The 23,016-nt window shown below is 34.8% G+C and overlaps 1 long non-coding RNA gene across 12 annotated transcripts in view; it reads right to left on the reverse strand.

Moving 5' to 3' along the window:
- LOC149750695 (uncharacterized) overlaps positions 1–23,016 on the reverse strand; it is an 81,666-nt gene that overhangs the window by 44,989 nt on the left and 13,661 nt on the right. For 9 of the 12 annotated variants that reach the window (XR_016394633.1, XR_016394640.1, XR_016394642.1 and 6 more), the window contains one exon: positions 681–20,704. This is a non-coding gene — a long non-coding RNA (uncharacterized LOC149750695). Of the gene's footprint in view, positions 1–154; positions 20,705–23,016 lie in introns of all 12 variants that reach the window. The other 3 variants (XR_016394631.1, XR_016394630.1, XR_016394627.1) reach the window with 3 other exon arrangements.

The raw sequence follows: 23,016 nt of genomic DNA on the forward strand, positions 1-23,016 counted from the left end.
ACATAGAATAGTGTATAGCTCATGTACTACACAATAAATGTTAGCTGTTATATATGTCATCCATTAAGGTAGAGATTTTAAATGCATAGTTTCTATTCATCTTAGATAAAATTCTGATGGCCTAATATTATCCTTGAGAAATGAAGTTTTATACCTTTCTTCTGTTGCTAGTCCTTGGTCAATATTAGTTGAATAATGTCTTGTATCTTTCTCTAGTACAGTGGAATCAAAATGAGGCATCTGAGGGTGTAAAATGGTAATTGTGCACTAGAAAAAAATATTTGGTTAGCAGTTGAACATTTTACTAGCATGTCTTTGAATCTATACCTTCTAAAAGATGCATATAATTGAGTTAAAATAATATTCTACTTCATTAATTAAAGGTGACACTTTGGAATTTCATTTGGTGAAATGTTTCACATGATTATGTCAGGATAAGTGAAATGAGTGTGTGCTCCTTATCTTCAAACTTTGTTTTAAATTTACTTTTTAAGTGGAAAGGAATACATGAAAGGCAGATTCTATACTTGTGTTTCTTTATATTTCTTTCACAGAGCAATAAATGAGACAAATCTGACTAAGGCAATTATTACTATAACAGGAGGAAATGACACATATTTCTTAATTTATAAAGCAACCAAAGACCACGGATTTTTAAGAATATTTTGAAACAAATTTACCTGGTCATACTCATTTTAGTAGTTAAACACGCATCTGTGAAAAATAATGACTATAGTGTACTGAGAATCAATGTTGTATCCTGGTTAAAAGGACTGTCAGATCATCCATTTTTTGAATCCACCTAAACGAAGAAAGTAGAGCATTATGTCGTAATTGTTTTGACAGGGCTGCTGTAATGTGGAAGATGTTTTGACAAAGCCCTTTCAATAATGTAAAACACAGTATTTTATCACCAAGTCAGCGCAACAGGCATCTCTGACACATTTTCCCTGAGACTTGTTCTTTCCTGAATTTTAATTTTTGTAATGAGCCAGGGAAATGGGGTTATAATATAAATGATTACGTGATATAAAATTGCAGAAACATAGAAAATATCTCTGTATTAGTTGTATAGATATACATGTTAACTATAAACAAGAAAGAGAAATATAAATGTAGACATGTAATAATTATACTTGTTGACTTAATCCAAAGTAAAGATATTGAACAGAGATCGGGTTTAAGGAAATTATGTACATGGGCACCAGCAAATGTGCTGTAGCCATTTTTTCTCATGCTTGTATTTCTCCAATCTGGATACAGAGTCCTGAAGAAATGATCTGATAAGTCTAGCTTGGGTCTCCCAGGACACCTAGTTAATAGAATAAAAAATGCTGTATACAATAGATTAGAGTCAATGCCTGCAAAGTTAATTAGGGTTGCTATAGGAAGGGGAAATAGATACTATGTAAGAAAACAAGCAAATGACAACAACAGCAAAACACCACTGAAGTTCCTCAGCTTGCCCACAATTTAAAAAGCATAAATGAAATCAATGGTAGATATTACAATTCAAAAAAGCAAATGAATGAGCAACCAATAAAAAATGTAAAAAAGGTGATGTTCAAAATTAAGGTAACATGTAGTTTTTTCCTATTCTCTCTGAGCAAATAACCTTGCTTCTTCTTGACTCAGTGAAAAAGTAGGGCCATAAGCTATTCACTATCTCAACATCCTGTAACCAAAACATTAAACTGACCTACATCCCCACTGATCCTTTACTTCTTTCATCCTTGATAGGTAGCTCCTACACCATCTCAATTCTTTACTCTGTCAACTGTCTCCTCTTGTTCCCATACCTTTATCATTTTGCTCTCTGTTAGTATTTTATTAACATTTAAATGTATTTAAATAATGAAACTCCTGGAAAGCAGAATGGTGGTATAATAAGCTGTCCACACTTGACTTACCAAATCAAAAGAATGAACAGAAAACATTAAAGGAAATCTGTAGAAACTGAGAAATAGTGTTAACTCTATGTCATAAACTCTGAGACATTTTTGCCAGTTAGGGTGCAGACTGGACTAATGAAAGGATGACACTAGAAGTCAAAACTTAATTTTCATTCCTGAAAAAGAACCACTAATAGGGCTTCCCCAGTGGCGCAGTGGTTGAGAGTCCACCTGCCGATGCAGGGGACACAGGTTCGTGCCCCGGTCCGGGAAGATCCCACATGTCATGGAGCGGCTAGGCCCGTGAGCCATGGCTGCTGAGCCTGCGCGTCTGGAGCCTGTGCTCCGCAACGGGAGAGGCCACAACAGTGAGAGGCCCACGTACTGCAAAAAAGAACCACTAATAAAGGATTTTGCATAATAAATCCAGTCAAAGCCAACAAATACAACAATTTAGAGGGTTGGTTGGAGGGACTGTTTCACTCCTGGTAGAGAAATGTGCATTTTAAATGGTGATTCTTTTTCCACTCTGGTTGCACAATAATCCTTGGTCATAATGACGGGATAGGAAGAAAAATTTGCAGAAACACTAAGACTTTTCTTGATCTGACTTGCTCAAACACAGGATGTTCATTTTTTGGAATTATATAACAGAGATTTTCTTAAACAGGTGATGGTTGGTGTAGCTATTATAATTATGAATTTAGGTGTAGACTTTACACCTCAAAAAGACTTAAAGAAATGAGATAAAGTCTCACCTAAAGCACTACGGTCTGAATGTGTACCCCACTCCCTAATTTCTGTGATGAAAATGTAATGCCCAGGGTGATAACATTAGGATGTGAGGCTTTGGGGAGATGATTAGGTCATGATGGTGGGGCCCTCATGAATGGCATTAGTGACCTTATAGAAGAGGATCCAGAGAGCTACTCACTCTTTTTGCCATGTGACAATATGACAAGTCTGAGACCTGAAAGAGAGCTCTCAGCCAATCATGCTGGCACCCTCATCTTGAACTTCCAGCTTCCTGAAATGTGAGGAATAAATTTCTGCTGTTTATAAGCTACCCAGTCTATGCTATTTTGTTATAGTATCCCAAACAATCTAAGACATAAATAAGGCAATTTAGTCTTTAGATAAGAAGAAATGAAAGAAGAAACCTCCTGTTGAAACAAAAGTAAAATTTCATGGCCTATCTATTAATAACAAAGGAAACATTCTATTTCTGCAATGAAGTTCAAAGGCAGGAAGTTTATTGTCAATCTGGGGTGCGTCAACTAAAGAAATACATTCTGTATTAAATATAGAATGAGTGTGCCTTATGCTTCTTAACAAAACCTTCCTGCTCCCAATGAGCACACTTAAAATAATTTAAAAATAGCATCAGTACCAAAAATATTAATCTTAATGTGTTATTCAGACAGTGCCATCTCTGATACAATACTAATAATGAGAAATTTAGGTAAGAGGAAAGCTTGTAAGATTCATTGACTTTTCTGATATGTGGAAGTTTCTGATATATTCCCAAGAAAGTAAGTAAATATTTGGGAATATATATCTTCTACAATAGAGATTGTAGAATGTATTTGGGGGGAAAGTATCACTTTGAATAAAACAGTTACATTTTGGGAAGAGAATAATTTTGAATGGAAAAAAAAAACTAACACTTTTCCCCCCTACATTATCATTTTCCCCTCTCACTACACCAAAACAATCTTCTAAAATTATTATCGTCAATCTTTTATTTCATTAGTATTTCTAGGTGTATGTTATACAGTCATGGATTTCCCAAGATAACAAGAAAGAACAGAGTAAACATAATTCCAACATGCAATGTAATGTAGCACTTAACTGGAGAGACAAGTCAGACAAATCTAAAATGGGAGCAAAATAACTTAATGATTAAAAAGTAAAATGTTAAGTGTAAGTGAATTTTATGTGCATGAAAAATCAAACAAAGAGCTTCAAACTTCTGGCATACATACGTACTCCAAGAAAAGAGAGGAAATTCCCAAAAGTTAATATTGTGTAGTGAAATAATGCACAAACTGGAAAGAACCTAGCTGATCTCTTGATAAAGCTCTAAAGCCAGCTTATAGATTCTATTCCTCATTGATCAGCTCAAATCCAACTGGATATATAGACCAAAGATTACATATCTATGAAATGTACCTGTCCCAATTTATATTTGACTAACTAATGCCTACAATTCTACAAATAAATCTTTATACTCTGAAGCCAGCCTTTGCTTAGTGTTACATTGCAATGAAGAAAGGAAACACTGTAGCAGTTATTTCTACCTTAGGTGAATAAGTTAAACAGAATATGAATTTCTTCAGAGGAGAGGAGAGAGCACATAAAGGTGATAGATATGGGAGGTGTATTTGTTTCCAAAGGTCCTTTGAACACCAAGTGAAAAATAAAGCTAAAAGGGCATACTTTAGGAAATTAAACAAGTCCCTCATCTGTTGTTTATATTGACTAAAGCCCAGCTCATCATTCATAAATTCAGGAATTTTTAAATGAGATTCAGGAAGTATAATGTGAATGAACTTTTAGGATAATTGTAACTATATGTTCTAGAGATAGAGCTCTTATTCTCCATACACTGACTCAAGGGTTTCTAACAAAGAAAGGTAAATAAGCACTGGTTAAAGGGTTTGAAGAATCAAAATATTACATAATTTTACTCAAAAATATATCAAAAACTTTAAGCATGAACTACTGTTAAAGTATTTAACAGCATTTTAAATGGTAAAATGCTCAAAATAACACTTCATACAAATACAAAATAAACACTTCTAAATCACTTATTACCTCATTAAAAAGAGAACCAATAAGATAGTAAACTTAGGTGTTAGATGGGGCAGGGGTTATAGATTTCATCAGGAAAGGCATTTCGAGTTGAAGAAAAATCTGGTTAATGTCCTACCAGCTAATACAACCATTACCTATAAAACTATTTTTTCTGCCTGACAAGAATTGTATCTCTACAGGACAAGACATACAAGTTACTATACCAACACACAGAATGAGGGTCTTCAATTAATAGCAAACATTAAAGTGAAACACAATTATATTCCTGTAGATAATTAGGTAGATATTTTAAGTAATGCTTAGACAGAAAATCCATCTATGCTCAGTATGACAGCAGAAGTACTTGCTGTATTCTCTTTTGCATTATTTGCAAGTTTTAAATAATTTCTCTTAACAACATTTTCTTTGATTATTCTTAATAAAATATATACTCTGATTAGGTGATGTTTAGTCTGAAGAAAACAGATCACATACATCATTTTTAAGAAATACTTGCCACATACATTATTTTTAAAAGCATACCTTATTTTTTAAATAAATTTATTATTTTTATTTATTTTTGGCTGCATTGGGTCTTTGTTGCAGTGTGCAGGCTTCTCATTGAGGTGGCTTTTTCTCTTGTTGCGGAGCATGGGCTCTAGGTGTGTGGGCTTCAGCAGTTGTGGCACACGGGCTCAGTACTTGTGGCTTGCAGGCTCTAGAGTGCAGGCTCAGTAGTTGTGGCACACAGGTTTAGTTGCTCTGTGGCATGTGGGATCATCCTGGTCCAAGGCTTGAACATGTGTCCCCTGCATTGGCAGGTGGATTCTTAAACTCTGTGCCACCAGGGAAGCTCAGCTTATTTGATTTTAAATAAAATTATTTTCACATTATAAAATTATCTGATTCAGGTAGGACTGCTTATATATTTATATACAATATGTATCATCAGGGGTCGGTAAACTATGATCTCATAAATTGGCCTCCTGAATTTGTAAATAAAGTTTTATTGGAAGGCATGCCATGCCCGTTCATTTACATAATGTCTATAATTGTTCTGGAGTAGTCAAGAGTAGATTCTAATAGTTTCAAAAGAAACTGTATGGCCTACATACATAAAAGATGTACAATCTAGCCTGGGGGAAACACTCAGCAACCCCTAAAAGAATAGATTGGATCTAAGAGACTTTACATATTAAAACTTGGAAGTTATTCAATTTAAAAAAATAAAGTGAGGAAACCTGCACAAGCCTCTTAGGTAGCCTCATCCAACAGAAGGCAGACAGCAGAAGCAAGAAGAACTACCATCCTGCAGCCTGTGGAACAAAAACCACATTCACAGAAAGATAGACAAGATGAAAAGGCAGAGGGCTATGTACCAGATGAAGGAACAAGATAAAACCCCAGAAAAACAACTAAATGAAGTGGAGATAGGCAACCTTCCAGAAAAAGAATTCAGAATAATAATAGTGAAGATGATCCAGGACCTCGGAAAAAGAATGGAGGCAAAGATGGAGAAGATGCAAGAAATGTTTAACAAAGACCCAGAAGAATTAAAGAACAAACAAACAGAGATGAACAACACAATAACTGAAATGAAAACTACACTAGAAGGAATCAATAGCAGAATAACTGAGGCAGAAGGACAGATAAGTGACCTGGAAGACAGAATGGTGGAATTCACTGCTGTGGAACAGAATAAACAAAAAAGAATGAAAAGAAATGAAGACAGCCTAAGATACCTCTGGGACAACATTAAATGCAACAACATTCGCATTATAAGGGTCCCAGAAGGAGAAGAGAGAGAGAAAGGACCTGAGAAAATATTTGAAGAGATTATAGTCAAAAACTTCCCTAACATTGGAAAGGCAATAGCCACCCAAGTCCAGGAAGTGCAGAGAGTCCCAGGCAGGATAAAGCCAAGGAGAAACATGCCGAGACACATAGTAATCAAATTGGCAAAAATTAAAGACAAAGAAAAATTATTGAAAGCAGCAAGGGAAAAATGACAAATAACATACAAGTGAACTCCCATAAGATTAACAGCTGATTTCTCAGCAGAAACTCTACAAGCCAGAAGGGAGTGGCGTGATATACTTAAAGTGATGAAAGGGAAGAAAGTACAACCAAGATTACTCTACCCGGCAAGGGTGTCATTCAGATTCGATGAAGAAACCAAAAGCTTTATGGACAAGCAAAAGCTAAGAGAATTCAGCACCACCAAACCAGCTCTACAAGAAATGCTAAAGGAACTTCTCTAAATGGGAAACACAAGAGAAGAAAAGGACCTACAAAAACAAACCCAAAACAATTAAGAAAATGGTCATAGGAAAATACATATTGATAATTACCTTAAACGTGAATGGATTAAATGCTCCAACCAAAAGACACAGGCTTGCTGAATGGATACAAAAACAAGAACCATATATATGCTGTCTACAAGAGACCCACTTCAGACCTAGGGACACATACAGACTGAAAGTTAGGGGATGGAAAAAGATATTTCATGCAAATGGAAATCAAAAGAAAGCTGGAGTTGCAACACTCATATCAGATAAAAAAGACTTTAAAATAAAGAATGTTACAAGAGACAAGGAAGGACACTACATAATGATCAAGGGATCAACCCAAGAAAAGATATAACAATTATAAATATATATGCACCCAACATAGGAGCACATCAATACATAAGGCAACAGCTAACAGCTATAAAAGAGGAAGTCGACAGTAACAAAATAATAGTGGGGGACTTTAACACCTCACTTACACCAATGGACAGATCATCCAAACAGAAAATTAATGAGGAAACAGAAGCTTTAAATGACACAACAGACCAGATAGATTTAATTGATATTTATAGGACATTCCATCCAAAAGCAGCAGATTACATCAAGTGCACATGGAACATTCTCCAGGATAGATCACATCTTGGGTCACAAATCAAGCCTCAGTAAATTTAAGAAAATTGAAATCATATCAAGCATCTTTTCTGACCACAACACTATGAGATTAGAAATCAATTACAGGGAAAAAAATGTAAAAAACAGACACACATGGAGGCTAAACAATACATTACTAAATAACCAAGAGATCACTGAAGAAATCAAACAGGAAATCAAAAAATACCTAGAGACAAATGACAATGAAAACACGACAATCCAAAACCTGTGGGATTCAGCAAAAGCAGTTTTAAGAGGGAAGTTTATAGCTATACAAGGCTACCTCAAGAAACAAGAAAAATCTCAAATAAACAATCTAACCTTCTACCTAAAGGAACTAGAGAAAGAAGAACAAACAATACCCAAAGTTAGCAGAAGGAAAGAAATCATAAAGATCAGAGCAGAAATAAATGAAATAGAAACAAAGAAAACAATAGCAATGATCAATAAAACTAAAAGCTGCTTCTTTGAAAAGATAAACAAAATTGATAAACCATTAGCCAGACTTATCAAGAAAAAGAGGGAGAGGACTCAAATCAATAAAATTAGAAATGAAAAAGGAGAAGTTACAACAGACACCACAGAAATACAAAGCATCCTAAGAGACTACTACAAGCAACTCTATGCCAATAAAATGGACAACCTGGATGAAATGGACAAATTCTTAGAAAGGTATAACCTTCCAAGACTGAACCAGGAAGAAACAGAAAATATGAACAGACCAATTACAAGTAATGACTTTGAAACTGTGATTAAAAATCTTCCAACAAACAAAAGTCCAGGACCAGATGGCTTCACAGGTGAATTCTATCAAACATTTAGAAAAGAGCTAACACCCGTCCTTCTCAAACTCTTCCAAAAAAATTGCAGAGGAAAGAACACTCTCAAACTCATTCTATGAGGCCAGCATCACCCTGATACAAAAACTAGACAAAGAAAGTACAAAAAAATTAAATAAATAAATAAGTAAATAATAAAGCAATACTAAAAATTTCTACCCAAACTATGAAGGAAATAAAAAGCAATTCAGACATTTTGAGAATAAGGAAACTTGTTACCAGCTTTAGATGGGACTTTAAAGAGAGTTTTAAGAGTTATTTCATATGGAAACTCATGGAATATAAAATCATGGGGTCATTTGGGCTTAGACCTGGTACTAAATTGCAGTTTTAGATATTCAGTTTTTTGTTTGTTTGATTTTTTTTGTTTGTTTTTGGTAATACATCCAGTTTCTTAAGTAAAAAACCTAGGTTTTACCCTTGATTCATTTAAAATCATATCAAAGGGTCTAAAATATAGCTTTATCACTTAGATCTTTCTGAACTTCAGCAAACTATTCACTTTTTAAAAATTTCAGTTTGCTAAGCTCCATATTATGAATAAGATGTCTATATATGGGAAAACATTATTGTGATGTTTGAAATTTTATAGTAAAGCACACACTGAATCACAGAAAAAGAATGGTTAATGCTCATTATTCATTGCTTTTATTCAGTTATCCTGTCAAATGTAAATACTATGATACCTATTAAAAACATCTTTTAAATCTCTAGAAGCTATCTGAATCTTAAATCTTACAGATACTACATTATATAAAGGATTCATCTTGTATGCTTGGGTTGCTACAATCTTTTAAAAACTTTAATTCTATAGTATTTTTTAAATATCTACAATCTACTCTGCAGAAATAATAATACTTTAAAATACATATGTCTTGCATATTGCCTTAACATATTTGCCTAGTGTTCTTCATTTAATTCTTATTGTTCCAAAGATAATATCCAAAGGACTGAATATGACTACAAGACTCTTCCATTATATAAATTACATCTCAAATGTATATCTCCAATTTGCTAAGAGTTGCTTTCTACAAGTCTCAAAGTTCCACAATCAACCAAATTCTTCTTCCAGCCCATAACAGTTTTCAAAGCTACTAAAAACAATCTGAGTTTCTATAACCTGAGTTCTTGCTTTTTGAATAAAGACTATGAGAAGCTGGTAAATCTGTAAGTTGCTGCCTCTGTTATTTTTCTCCCCTATAGCGTTATGTCTAATTTTGTCCCATCTTGAGCCTATAGGTCTTTTAAGCAATGAGTTGAATTCTAAGTAGTTAGATGATTGGAGAATCATATTTACTATTAACCAATTTTCAGTGGTCATATCTATATCACAGCTAATAAATTATATTTTATTCGATTTTATACCTTTGACAAATGGAATCATTTCTGGAGGACTATGAAGCAAATATTTTTTAAAATTTTATTTTATTTTTTTATACAGCAGGTTCTTATTTGTCATCCATTTTATACATATTAGTGTATACATGTCAATCCCAATCTCCCAGTTCATCACACCACCACCCGCCCCCCACCACTCTCCCCTCTTGGTGTCCATACGCTTGTTCTCTACATCTGTGTCTCTATTTCTGCCCTGCAAACCGGTTCATCTGTACCATTTTTCTAGGTTCCACATATATGCGTTAATATATGATATTTTTATTCTTTCTGACTTACTTCACTCTGTATGACAGTCTCTAGGTCCATCCACGTCTCTACAAATGACCCAATTTCATTCCTTCTTATGGCTGAGTAATATTCCATTGTACATATGTACCACATCTTCTTTATCCAGTCATCTGTTGATGGGCATTTAGGTTGCTTCCATGACCTGGCTATTGTAAATAGTGCTGCAATGAACATTGGGGTGCATGTGTCTTTTTGAATTATGGTTTTCTCTGGGTATATGGCCAGTAGTGGGATTGCTGGGTCATATGGTAGCTCTATTTTTAGTTTTTTAAGGAACCTCCATACTGTTCTCCATAGTGGCTGTATCAATTTACATTCCCACCAACAGTGCAAGAGGGTTCCCTTTTCTCCACACCCTCTCCAGCATTTGTTGTTTGCTGACTTTCTGATGATGCCCATTCTAACTGGTGTGAGGTGATACTTCACTGTAGTTTTGATTTGCATTTCTCTAATAATTACTGATGTTGAGGAGCTTTTCATGTGCTTCTTCCCCATCTGTATGTATTCTTTGGAGAAATGTCTATTGAGGTCTTCTGCCCAGTTTTTGACTGGGTGTTTGTTTTTTTAAAATATTGAGCTGCATGAGCTGTTTATATATTTTGGAGATTAATTCTTTGTCTGTTGATTCATTGAAGCAAATACTTCTTGATCTAATTAAAATGCCGAGTTTTCTCTGTTTGACAATGACATGGGTCAGATAACCAAGACAAAGTAAAAATTTTAGAAATCACTTTGATTATGTTGATACAAACAAATGTAGAGTCTTTCTCAATATATTTTCTCTCTCACTTACCACATCTAATTAATCACCAGTTCTTCTCAAGTTGTCCTCCAAATATATCTCAACTTCACCCACTTTTTCCTGTCCCCAATGCTATCATCTACGTTACTATTCTTCAACAGGTTGGACCTTCTTATCTCCTTTATTGCCTGTTCTTTAAAGTTATTTACAAAAAAGACAGAGTGATTGTTTTTGTTTTTATTTAAAGTACAGATCTGAACACATGACTCTCCTGCTTAAAATCTTCCAATGGCCCTCAACTATACATATAACAAAATCTCAAATCTTTAACCTAACCTATAAAGGCTGGCATATTCTGGCCTCTTCGTTCTTCTACAGATTTAGCTGAAGTCATTTAGCCTTTACAATTAATGCTTTTGCAAGAAAAACAAACAGGTTTTCATAAATGTCATTCATTTCTCAGGCTTACTGAAAGTGAAATAAGGAATCATACAAAAGGACAACAAGGGCAATTTAGAGTTATTGTGGTGTCCACAATTGTGACAAAGATGTTTTCTACCTGGGAAAATGTTAACACATGTAAAGTATTTAGAGCAGTGCTTGTAACTACCCAGTAGCTGTTAACTATTTTTAGTAGGAGTATTCTAGATATGCTCTTTCTATTCCTCCTAAATCTCTATTATTGGATTTCTATTAAAATTTTTGTCAATAGCAACCACCAAGAAACCTTTCCCTCATCCTGTTGATAATGTACAGAGGAAGAATGGCTAAATTAGAAGTGAGAGGGGCAGTCTCAGCATGCTTGGAGATAATGGAAAATTTTATGGTTAGAATTGATATTATGCTATAAAGGATTTTTGAAGACTAAAAAGAAACTATGCAACAATATAGAAAGTTTACTTGGGAAGGGATGAACAGTATGTGGAGTGATTTCAACTGATTTTACATTTAGATCTAGGACATTCCTTCTTCCTTCTTAATAATACCTCTTAAATCAAGATTCTTAGACTCACAGCAGGTTGCAGCTCTGTCCACCTAATGCCTCCCATGGGTTCAGTTGAGTTTAATTATTGCCTTTGAGTGGTAATGGTACTTTGCATGGCAAAAAGAAAAAAAATGTTGCTGAACTGATCCCTGGTGTTTTGTAGTTTCTACATTATCAAACCACAGAAAGGAAATCTAACTAGTTATTCAAAATAATAATTTTTTTCAAAGACACTGCTATTTGAAAAAATATTAATGAGTGTAAAGGGCCACACTATTGCACTTCTTAAGAATTCATTTATTCTTTCTACACATATTGACTGAACATCCGACCAAAATGGTTATACATCTTATCACCTCAGGGAGCTTATCAACAGAGAAGAGATAAAATTTGTACATAAATGACCACAAAATAAAACACTTTTGTGGTACTAAAATAACAATCATAAAACCAAAATAAGGTAATAAAATATCATCTGATTATGTATAAATAACAAAAACTAAAAGTTTAATTTTCATATGTTATTGAATAACATAAAATAAAAATAAAAGAAATTATTGCTTATAAAATCATGCAGATACCCATAGTCCAGGAATAACTCTGTCAATGAAATGTCAAATAAACTCCTATATATATTTTCTGTGTATATGTGTATGCATTTTGGAGAAAATAGTAATGAATATGCATACATAATATATAAGTATGTAATGTATATGTAAATACATATTATATACAAATAGAAAACTGGGATTTTTGTCATGTGTTATTTATAATTGAACTCATTTTCCTTGTATTTTCTGTATTTGCTAGCTAACATTGTGATCAGTACTAAATATTAGCTGTCTTTAGCATTGTCAGAAATTATGTAAATATTTATCAAATATAGAATTCATCAGTAGAGTATGAAAGTACTTGATGCTCTACATTCATGTCAAAATAAAGTGATGCTATGGATATAGACATACAGATTACAAAAATTTGTAAAAATTGAAGTAGATGTACCTGTAGAAATAGATTAAATGTAAAAATTTTAAAATCAGCTTTAGAAATAATAATAGATATATAAATGCAGATGTATAAATACATGTATTAACGCTTTATACATGCTATAATTTTATGTTTTAGATGAACAAAGGAATCCTTTGATTATTTAAATTATATTTTCTTGATGGGTTTGAATATTTTGGTGATGTTTATTCTGCGCTAGATGCATTAGTTTTCTACTGCAGCATATAAAATTACCATGAAATTAACCTCTTAAAACAACATTTATTTATTATACCATAGTTTCTGTGGGTCAAGAATCCTGGCATGGGTTAGTTGGATCCTCTTCTCATGGTCTCACCAGGCTGAAATCAAGTTGTCATATGGGCTTCATTTCTTTCTCTTTTTTTAAATAAATTTATTTACTTAATTTATTTATTTTTGGCTGTGTTGGGTCTTCGTTGCTGTGCGCAGGCTTTATCTAGTTGCAGTGAGTGGGGGCTACTTTTCTTTGCGGTGCGTGGGCTTCTCATTGCTGGGCTTCTCTTGTTGTGGAGCATGGGCTCTAGGCACGTGGGCTTCAGCAGTTGTGGCACATGGGCTCAGCAGTTGTGGCTCACGGGCTCTAGAGTGCAGGTGCGGTAGTTACGGTGCACAGGCTTAGTTGTTCCGTGGCATGTGGGATCTTCCCAGACCAGAGGTTGAACCCGTGTCCCCTGCATTGGTAGGCAGATTCTTAACCACTGTGTCACCAGGGAAGCCCCCTGGGCTGCATTTCTTTCTGAAGTTTGGGTTTCTCTTCCAAGCTCATGCAGTTGTTGGCAAAATTCAGTTCCATGAAGCTGTAGGATAGAAGTCCATTTTCTTTCTAGCTAACAACTAAGACTGCTCTTAGCTCCAAAAGGCTGCTACCAGTTCCTTGCCCTTTTGTCCTCTCACAGACACTCTCACAACATGGCACCTTCCTTCAAGGTCAGCAGAGCAATCTGTCTTCAGTCAGCTAAGATAAAATCATGGGAATTACTATCTCATCATCTTTGCCTTTAATGATCCTCATCAGTGAGTGACCACCCCATTACCTTGGCCAAATGCTATAGATTAGAAGCTGTCACAGGTTTAGCCATCACCCAAGGGAAGGGGATTACTCATTTGGAGTCATCTTGAATTCTTCCTACCATAATGGATGACATATTGATGTATTTTACGTCTGTTTTCCTTAGGTTTCTGTTTTGGTTTGTAAACAGTTCAGAAAGTACAATTATAGACTATTATCATTTATTTTAATTTTTATTCTAGCATTTGCCTTACGATTTTTTTTTACTTCCAGACTTTCATTATTAAATGATTATTATTATTGAAATAATAAAAATATTATTTAATAATAATAGTTATAAATTTATTTATAATTTATAAATTTATTATTATAATAAATAAATAATTTATTATAATAATAATTTAATAATAAATAATAAAAATGAAATAATTTTCATTAAATTTTTAATAGATTTTGCTTTTGATATTATGTTTGGAAAGTTTTCTGTCCCACTCATAGATTATATATTTAACTATCTAATATATTTAATTTTTACATATAAATATAGAAGAATATTGATTCTTTATGTATTTGTGTAAGATAAAAATCTGTTATTATTTAACATCTTTTGGCTCTGAGATATGGTAAGATTTCTCAAATAGGATGCATGCACAAGTAGGAAAAACAGAAAAATAATAGAAAACTAATGAATTTAAACATAAATATAATAACCATATTACATGTAAATGTTTAAAGGTAGAGAAGAAAAATCATAACCTAGCCTACCAAAATTATGAGATGTAGCCAAAGAAGTACTTAAAGGGACAGTTATAGCATTAAACAACTACTTTAGACAATTAGAAAAATTTAAAATCAATTCAGTCACTGCCTTAAGAAACCAGAAATAGAAGAGCAAAACACATCCAAAATAAGCAGGAGAAAAGGATATAATAAAGAGAAGGACAGAAATCAATAAAATACAAAATATTCAATAGTAACAGAAAGAATCCATGAAAACAAAAGTTGCTTTTTAAAATGACTGAGTGCTCATACAAAGCTCCTATACAAATGATCACATCAGCTTTATTTGTAACAGCCAAAAATTGGAAAAAAAAACTCTAAAGTTCATCAAAAGCTGTGTGGACATATTGTGGTACACACATTCAACAGAATATTTTTCAGCAGCCAAAAATAACAAATAATTAATGCACAAAACAGCATGGATGAATCTCTAAATCTACATTTTACTGAGAAAAAGGTAGCCAAAAAAAAAAAAAATACAGACTGTATGACTTCATCTAGATAAATTTCTAAAAAATAGAAACACATCTATAGTAACAAAACAGATCAACATGACTGTGGACAAAATGTAGAGAGAAATGCATTACAAAGGGGCACAAAGGACCTTTGAAAGGGTGGAAAGGTCCACTATCTTGATGGTGATACTGATTTCACAGTTGCATTTATATGTCAAACCTCATCAATTTGTACAATTTAAATATGTGGTTTATAGTGTATTGGTTTAAAAATGAAAAAGAAATTGTATGTATATTCTTTAGATCCAGTGAAGGGAGGGAAAAAATTGCTCCAATTAACATTCCAGAACAAATGTCATATTGTTTGTTTTTACCAAGTTTAAAATAAATAAATAAATAAAGGAAAAGGAAAAGAGAGACTTTAAATGGTAGAAAGCATCACAGCTATACCATAAAGGATTTTCCAATCAGGTTACTTGGGGACACTTCCCTTCCTCATACTATCACCACCCTTTTATATATATTATTATCTTCCTAAACGTTCAAACTTGTATGAGCACATCAGTTAGGCTTTTCTTGAACTGGTATTGTCAGGGAGGAAGAAATTTTCCTTTATCCTTCTAGGCTCTTCTGACTGGTCTAAGAATTAAATTGACATGAGACACATTAACAGGAGAAAATCAAACAGAAGTTTAATAACATGTGTACACTGGAGAGACCCAGGAGAACTGAGTAACTCATCAAAATGACTGAAACCCTCACCTTAAATATTTTCCTCAGCTGAAATCAAAGGAAGATGTTGAAGGTGGGGAGAGTCAGGAGAGGTTAGGAGAAAAAACACAGTAAACAAGGGTAAGGTTGTTATGCAGATTTAAGTCATGGCTTTCTCCACTGATAAATCTCTAGAGGTTTGGTCATCCTCCCTTTCCAAGTACAGAGAGGGAGACACTTTTACAAATGGACATTTCCCTTATACATGTAAATGTTTCTTACAAAAGGATAACTCTCACTTGGTTTTCAGAGTTTTTCCCATGTCTGCTGTTTCTTAGAAAATAACTAGCTTAAAATAATTAATGTTCCAAAGAGAAATATTTAGGGGTAGCAAATTCTGCTCCCCTACACTATCATTCTTTAAATCAATTGTAGCATGACAGCCTTCTTTAGTATGTTCCCCTCTTACAATTGTCCACATGTATATTTCCTCTTAACAGGATTCTTAGGATAGATATTCATTCCCAGGGTCCAGCCACAATTCCACTACATTTTTTAATCATTATGGAATTGCCTCTAATACTAATATAGATTTTTCCTATCAGCTTACAAAGCATATTTTGAAGAAAGGTAAGGTCAACTAAGCAAGTTCAGGTTGAACTTGATGTTGAATGTTTCCTTATGAAACTGCATCTCCCTGAAACGTCTTCCTCTACCGAGTTTATGATAAACCTCTCTATCCAAAACTTTATTCCCTTTCTTGTCCCACACCTGTTCCCATCAAGATTGAGGAGTATCAAGGAAAAGGGGGATTGAAACTGAGCAGGACCCTATGGGGCCCTCCTGGGTACAAAAGCCTTTCCGTGTCCTGTTTTTTGTTTGTAGAAAAAGGTTTTAGCCTCCTAGACTTTCCCTGAGCTCCAAAGAGCAGATTCAAGCCATTACTAATTAGGGAAGTAAGGAAATGCAGAAACAAAGGAAAAGCAGTCAAGAAACATTAGTCCTAAGCTCTCCACCTTGCCTCCCAAGTGGAGGACAGTAACTACATGCTGAGACCCTAGACTGTTCAGAACCAGAAGGTTGATGATTGAGACTCCTGGAACACTACCTTGTTACCTCACCCCCAATCAACCAGAAGAAAATCATGCATCCTGCAGCCCTACCCCAAATATTGCCTTTAAAAACTCTTCCCTGAAAACCACTGGGGAATTCAGGTCTTTTGAGCATAAGCCACCCTTACTCTTTGCTTGGTGCCCTGCAAATGAATGCTGTACTTTCTTTCATTACAACCCAGTGTCAGTAAATTGGCTTAGCTGTGAGCCACACCCAAGTTTGGTTTGGTAACACAAAATTCAAACACTATCCTTAATTTATACATCAGAAAAAAACATACCCAGGCTGTGCTTTAGATTCTACAGACCACTTTAGAATGTCCTAAAACAGCAGAGTTGACTTTCAAAAATTAAGATCTTCTGTGGTCTGTAACTGCAAGAACCCCCAAAGCCTCAGTGCATATTCATTACTTTCTATTCCAAAATAAGCAAAAGCAATTTACTAACAATTGAAATATGTTAATAAACGTTTACATTTCTGCAGCTCCATAGCAAAATTAATGGAGATTTAAAAAATTGTTATTTTGATTTCACAGCACAGCAGAGGACATAGTTCCTTTTGAAGCTATACAATGGTGCCAGAAGATTGAAGCAAAAGTCTACAATATCAGCAGGGTATAGAAATAATATTTTATGCAGTTATTATTTGAGCTGTCAAGAAAGAAGTAGCTTATAGGTATCTATTATATTTGGAATATTCAAAGTTGGAGAAATAGCCAAATTATTAATTTTCACCAAAGCTGGTTTTATTATACACTTTTTCAGGATAGCAGTGAAGGCAGTTCATTTTTAGGCTAGGAAAAATTGCATATGTGGTGGAGAAAGCAATGTGATGTAATGAAAGTGTCAAGAGAATTGAGTTCTAGCCTACTGTTCTTGACTAAATTTTAAACCTGGGATAGCTATTTAAATTGGCTTGGGCTATTTTTTCACCATAATACATTCAGAACATTGGACTGGATAAGTTTTACAATCCCTTTTAGAACTCATAATCAGCAAGACTAATTGTCACAAAGGGCAGATTTAACATGATATGTCCCTCCGGGATAATGATGTGAATCTGTTAAATACAAATGGTTACAACATATGCACATCTATTTAAGAATCTTGTAACCAGCTGCTGCTGATCCACTGGCCCAAAATTTTCTATCTATGGCCAAATGAATGCTCCCAGCTGAAAGGTGAAATCAACTTTTCTGAGATTAAATCTTGCTCCCTTAAAAAAATGTATATTTTTAAAAGCAGGCTCTGATAATTTTTATGGAGATAATATCTTCTTGGTGCCTACAGATGTTTGTATTTACATGTTTGCTTATTGTTATAACTTCCTTATGACTGTTGCTCACTTACCTTCTGATTTCTTGTCTCAGATCTGATAGCTCCCTTTGGCTAAATCTCTCTTGCTGCTTCTTGATGCCAGTTTGCCACATTAATGTTATTTACTATTCCCCTGGACATGGATATTTGCATTTGCTCTGTTCTTTGTCATTCCCCTCTTAAAGGGTATGGTGTGCCTTTTAATCCCACCTTTAGCAAAGTTCAGCAGAAAGAAGTCATTTTGCAATGGATCAACTAATAGTTGATTTTCAGAAGAGTTGAAAGAAAATCTTACTGTGACTCTCAGAGGCTACATTTTGTAATTGACAGTGTAGGGGAGCAAAATGTGCCATCCTAAAATGTATCTCTTTGGCATGAGGATTAATTTAGGCTGATTTTTTAAAAAAATATTATTTATTTAGGCTGTGCTGGGTCTTAGTTGCGGCATGCGTGATCTTCGTTGCCACATACAGGACCTTTAGTTGTGGCTCGTGGGATCTTTTAATTGCATCATGTGAACTCTTAGTTTTGGCATGTGAGATTTAGTTCCCAGACCAGGGATTGAACCCGGGCCCCCTGCATTGGGAGCATGGAGTCTTAGCTACTGGGCCACCAGGGAAGTCCTCTAGGCTCATTATTTATAAGAAACAGAAGATTCAGGAAGTTTTTCTTGTTACCTCCTCCTCAGCTGCCTAAAAGAATTTAGATAAAGTAATTTTTCTTGGAATAGAGTTATCAATAGAGACATATGCAAAGAATATGAGCCAGGTGTGATGGCTGGGGGAACTTGGCAGAGCCTAGAGATCAGAGTCCACTCTGTGTCCCATTGCCTCTGCATGGCTCAGCAAATATTTGTTTACTAAACATTTTCTTTCCATCTCCATGTGACTTGCCTTCATTTCCTTTGAAGTCCTAAACCCCTACTCCCAACATCTTCTTTGGTCTTTAGATGAAGATGATATTTAAGATGAGGGTTTCAGCTGTTTTGATGACTTAGTTTTCCTGGGTCTCTCCCATGTACACATCTTATTAAACTTTTGTTTTATTTTCTCCTGTTTATCTGTCTCATTCCAATTTAACTCTTAGACCAGGCAAAAGAACTTAGAAAGGCAGAGGAAATTTCTTTCCTCCTTGACAACAGAGATGTATCAACCAAAAAAAAAGAAAGAATGATAATCAAGAAAATAGATGATATGGCTTTAAGACATACAATGAATTAAATTGTATGGTCTGACAGAACTGGGCTGTGGTTATCATCAAAATTATAAAACAAAATAAAACTCATGAAATTGGTATTAGGTGCCTTTAAGCAAATACTGCTGAATTTTAATGGGTTTGTTTCCTTCAATTTGTCATTCATCTTATGTACTAAATTTTCTCTTAAAATTATTGTTATTCAAATCATCATTTATTTTAAAGTATTTTTAGCTTCATTTTTATCTACTGCATTAGTTGTGCTTCTCTTTTTGGTGGAAAGTCCAGTAAATTTTTAGAAGTTCTTATTGGTTAATTAGGTTGAATGACTATTTGAAAAATCTTGCAGATATTTTTTGAAGGGATATTTTTAAATGATTGGCAATTAGATGGAGCACAGTGCATTTCTAGAATAGAAGATCTTAAATTTGAAACACATATCATTTTAGAAATCATAAAACTGTCATATTTGATAAGCTTCCTATTGTATGCAGTTAATTGTTGCAATATCCAATTATTTCATTTCAAATAGTAAAAAACAAAGTCCTAAGAGACTTTTCCATATTTCCACATCTTTTCATATTTGTGATTGTTAAAAGTTAATACTTCTTTGTGGAATTTTCCCTCTTTTGCACTAAAACCTTGAACTTAAGAACCTCTTTTTACCTCACAGGATCTGAAAAGTCTATCTGCTGTGGTCTCCAAGCTCATCTCCACTCAGCATTAGGAGGAGATTCAGTCTCAAAGTGGATAGGAAAGTGAGGCAGTGTCCACTGGAATGATGTCACACTCATTTCTTTCTATAAGTGTCATCTGTCACACTAAAAATAAAGGACAAAGGCACTTGTCTCCAAAGACATCTGAAAATTTATGAATTTTGGTACCAATGGGATAAAAATCCAGGAATCAATTGTTGTCAAAACTCAGCCTCTGTGCCCTGGCACCTAATTGAATCTTGGAGACAGAGTTTCGGGTGAAGTAGAAAAGAATAGCTTTATTGCTTTGCTAGGCAAAGGGGGCCACAGCGGGCTAACGCCCTTAAAACTGTGTGTCCCCACTTGGTGCTTGTGAGGAGTCTTACAGTCAAGGTGCGGTGTTGCTAATAAGGGTTAGGGTGTGTGCAGGGGCTGCATTTCTTCAATCCAGAGATATCTGGAGTCAGGTGGTCTCATGACAGGCTTCTGTGGTTCTGGAGGTTATCAAACTGTGACCTTCTCTCTGGAATGAAGAATGCTTTATTATGTCATTAACATCTTCCATTTGGTGGGGGTTTTAGTTCTGCAGAAGAGTTCAAAGATATTGTTTAATATATATCCCTTGAGGTAGAACCAGGACCCTGCCCCAAGACTGCACTATTGTTTCTTAACTACTCCCTTGTCTCTGCATCCCCTCCCTCCCCTGATTAGCAACTGTTTGAACCTGCACTTTAGAACTCAGGGAAGGTCATGGAGGCTGAATGAAGCCTATTTCCTACAAACAAGAAATGGGGGACACAGAAACGCCTTTGTGCCCAGGAGCCCCACAGGGTCCTGCTTGGTTTCATAATCTTGCTAAACTTATGAAAGAAGTTTGAAGTATTTATCTGATTTGGAGCTGGTAGATATATAGTCAAATAGGCTGAGGGTCCAAACTGCAAAATTCTGGATCAGCTGTGGTAGGAAGATGTGAGTCCTTGCTGCTGATATAGGTACTCAGAGCAAAGCAGCATCTGTGTTTTTGTTTTCTGTTTGTTTGTTTGTTTTATAAGCAGAGCAATTGGGCAGCCAGCTCAGCAGATGAAATGGCATATAGCTCGGGAAAAAACAGTTCTGTCATTACCATGCTATGATCAAATCTGCCTACATTATGCTCAGATACAATGTTTAAATTTCATCCTAGGAAGAAAACTTTTAGTAAATTGGCTATATTTTTTTCTCAAAATGGCATTTTCCCCCCAAATGAGCTTACAAAAATCTTGAGGAGCCTCACCTGTGAGCCCCTTCAAACTTAAGAGATACAGTTGTCTTTAGTTATACAGAACTGGAAGGCCAAACACAGAGGACAAAATTCAGTCTAGCTACTTTTGGAGCTGTATTCATATTCACCAAACGTGAATCTGTCGAGGCCCCAAAGTATGCCTTAATGGCATGTTGATTATTTTGAGTTAAAGTTACTTAAGAAATGATCAATGTAAGAGGGATACTTTGACCTTCCTTCCTGTCACTCTGAAAGCAAGAAATAAATCTCTCATGAAAGGTGTGTTTTCTGCATCTGGAGGTAGAATGACACCCTTTTCATCAGAGACAGGGGATTCAGGGCTGAGATGCCTGTATAAACAAATCATTTTTGCTTGTTTAATTTCCTATTTTAAGCCCAAATTCTGTTTTGATTCTTCACTAATTAAGCACTCAATGCCCAAGTTTCTTTGTCCTATCAAGTCCTCACAAATGTATTGTTTCTTTGTCTAAAAAGTATAAAATTTACCTAATTTGTCCACTTTTTAGGTTATATTTCTATGAGACCTCTGTGCCCACAAATGAAAATGTGTTTCTTTTTCTCCTGTTAATCTGTCTTGTGTCGATTTTATTATTAGCACAGCCAGAAGAATTCAAGAAGGGTAGAGGAGGAAATTTCCCACTTCCTGACCCATACATAAGTTGCTCTACTTCTATTTGCCTTAATTTCTTCAACAGCATAGTGAAGATAATAATAGCATCAACTTTACAGAGTTGTTGAAATAGTTAAATGAACAATCAATGTAAAGAACTTAGTGGACACATAACAAATTACCTATAACTGTTAACGAGTAGTTGCTATTTTGTGTTAGCAGTTATCACCTATAGTTACTCTATTAATCATAACATGGTAATACACATCAGGCACCATATTAGGTGCTGAGGATATAACACTGGCTAGGAACACTCTTGTCCCTTTGGAAATTCACAGTGTCAACCAAAAAATAAGCAAGCAAACAAACAAACAGAAATGAATAAGCCTGCAAATAAGAAAAAAAAAATATTTATGGTCTTAAGAATTGTAATTTGGGAGACACAAATTTGGATAAAACCTAAAGAATATTCCAAGGAAGAGAAAGAGTAAGGGGATTATAATGGCAAAAGCCATGAGGTTGTACTCTGATACAAGAAAGGAAATATTTGTCCTCAGGGATGGCTGTTACTAGTTATCTTAGGGTAAGTACCTTGAGTTTCTGGCAGATGTTATAGATGCCTTTATTAGGACAGTAAGTGATCAAAAGATCAGATTCAACCTAGCTGACCCATGCATAAGTCACACCTCCCCAGTGGCCTCCCAGCTCCATTTTAGAGAGATCTCTTAGCAATACTGACTCCATTTTTATTTTCCTTCAACAACAGACTCCTGGGAGAGTAAGGTGTGGTATTTTGTGCAAAATATGCTTAGAGACAGGGCTGAAAGAAGAGAAATGTGGAGCCATTAATCCCACCTAATAGAAACAAGCATAGTTTTAGAAAAAAAAGTAATATTTGATATATAATTCCAAAGTATGTAAAGCAAGGGGAAACTAGCAAAGG

The sequence above is a fragment of the Delphinapterus leucas genome, chromosome 1 (genome assembly GCF_059928025.1).
Source record: "Delphinapterus leucas isolate spDelLeu-1000000601 "Yukka" chromosome 1, BTC_Dleu_Yukka2, whole genome shotgun sequence".
In the NCBI taxonomy this organism is placed as follows: Eukaryota; Metazoa; Chordata; class Mammalia; order Artiodactyla; family Monodontidae; genus Delphinapterus; species Delphinapterus leucas.